The sequence below is a fragment of the Bactrocera oleae genome, chromosome 5, assembly GCF_042242935.1.
Source record: "Bactrocera oleae isolate idBacOlea1 chromosome 5, idBacOlea1, whole genome shotgun sequence".
Taxonomy (NCBI): Eukaryota; Metazoa; Arthropoda; class Insecta; order Diptera; family Tephritidae; genus Bactrocera; species Bactrocera oleae.
The window spans coordinates 44,544,573-44,547,119 of record NC_091539.1 but is presented as its reverse complement, the minus strand read 5'-3'; positions in this window follow the sequence as shown (position 1 = coordinate 44,547,119).

Here is a 2,547-nt window from a genome sequence, read left to right as displayed (position 1 = left end):
AAAAAGTTAAACTATATAAAAATAATAAATTTCACTATTTTAATACATAATACAAAATATGTTTATAAAACCTGGTCGAACTTTAGTTTTCATTATCAGCTAGAAACTAGATATATACATATAGTTGTTGTGAATAAAAATTAATTACAAACGATAAAATTGGAAATTATGGGAATTGTGATGATTATAAAAATTCTAAATCTAGTATGGTAAATAACACAGGTCAACAAAAAAACATTTTCTTTGCACATGGGGTTAACTTAATATGTATATTATGGTCATATAAATAAATGTTAACGTGAAAGGATGATTACAAATTGAAAAAAATTGATTTCTAGTTTATTCGAAAGAACAACGAGAACGCTTTCATCAATTGAGAGACGTTAATAAGGCCAATATACTGAAAGCATAATGATGGACAATATATGGGGATTAATAAGAAGAAACTTGTACGGAACATAACAGGAAAAGTAAGTAATTAATTTTTAAACATTTTAAGTCTATTAAAAATATCTATTGTAAGAATAAGTCCTAAATAGATGATCAATATATTTTAATAAATTATTTATTTGTAACATTTTGTGTATTTTTATTGAGTTGAATATATCTATTTTTTATACATAAAAGCAAATGCAGAACTTTTTTTAAATTCTTATTCCTATTTTGAGGTATAAAAGCAACAGAAATAAATCATATGTAACACGTGCGTAAAAATGCTGTAGACCAGTGTAATAATACTGCTGTTGGCTGAAAAACTATTAAATAGCGACCGCCAAGCAATAAAGTTTTTTGGTTATGTCAAAACTCACATCATGGGCTTTTTATATAGGAAACAACTGTCCTTTTTCCTTGCCGTATTCCCATAACAGCATCAGTGATAACTGTCAATATCCAAAGCAACCATCCAACTTTTTATTGTATATTTTGACTGCAAGCACTAAATGTTGTCACCTCTTGAATGAGGTTGAAATAAACTTTAAAAATGTGTTATAAAGTACATACATTTATACATTTGTAGTTGCATGAGTAAACTAGCGTATTCCCAGTGTCAACACATTAATACCCAGATGCATAAACGTTTTCTTTACAAAACTTAAGCAAGTACGCATACACTTACACACGCATATAGTGGCTTACTTTTAGCAGCAACACATCTACCAGATAATAACACATCAAATTAAAAAGTTTATGTCAGAATTTTATTGATAAACTTTTGGTGGCAATAGTCGTCGTCATTCGAAATATTGTTGTCGTTGCCACTTGTCGCACGCTTTGTTGGAGACATCATCGTCGCATGCTAGCAACTTTGGGTTCGGTTACCCCGTCTGGGATGTGCCAGCAGTCAAACAGTCAGCCAAGAAAAATTAAAACTTTAAAAACATAAAATCATACAACGAAAGCGTAATGCCCAGCTACAACTACAACAGACATAAACGCTGCCAGTAATACTAGTTGTCGAAGCAACAACACACGCAAATCAAATCACTAGTGTTTGTACTACTGGAGTAAAGTAAGAGTTTTGCGATTTTTTAAAAACCACTAAAAGTGTCATAATTCGATACACACGAGACAACTGCCTTGCTGCTTTTTTTTGTCTAGCGACACCGTACACGTCTAAGTTCTCTAAGCGCACAGTGGTCTTAAGTCACACCAGAATTACACCTTCTAGAGTTATAAAATTATAAACAAGGAAAATCGTTAACTTCGGTTTCACCGAAGCTAGAATACCCTTTACAAAAATAAAAAGTTTCCATACAAGACGTTGAATCCAATCGTTCAGTTTGTATGACAGCTATATGCTGTAGTGATCCGATCCAAACCATTTCTTTAAATATTGCATTATTACTTTAGAAAATATCCCATGCCAAGTTTCGTGAAGATACCTCGTCAAATGAAAAAGTTTTCCATGCTAGCACTTGATTCCAATCGTTCAGTTTGTAAAGGCAGCTATATGCTGTAGTGTTCGTCTTATTCGAGAACATGTGGATCAATGATGTTTTTGGGGGGAACCACTCTCCCAGTAACCCTTTGTTCATATAAGGGTGGTTTCAGAATCTCGAATGGACTTTTTGTTCGCCAAGTACAGAAATTACTTCGCTAATTATTATGGCACTGTGAAACGGTAAGTACTTTGAGCTAAGGGGTTATACCCATATACATATTTAATGTACTTACATTTGGGAATATTTTCCGAAAATTTTAAGTAGATCAGGTTAAGAGCAGTTTGCGTATTTGTAAGAATTTTTTAACGTAGTGAAATCGGCTTACAAACCATCAATCGCATTTTTCTCGAAACGCTGCTTTCAGAGACGTTGAACACAATTTTCCCAAAATGGCTGGAGCTGATCGGCTTGATTTTTTCACATGACTTTCATAGATATTAATAATATTTGTAAAATACTCACCAAAACTTATACACTGTAGCCAGAACTTCAATGCGTTGTTAGTCCGTCCGACAGAAAACTTTTCACCGCAAAATAAAAGAACACCGTAAGAGTGAAATGTTTGTCAAGCTTCGAACAAAAGCACAAATGGACCAAACTTAAG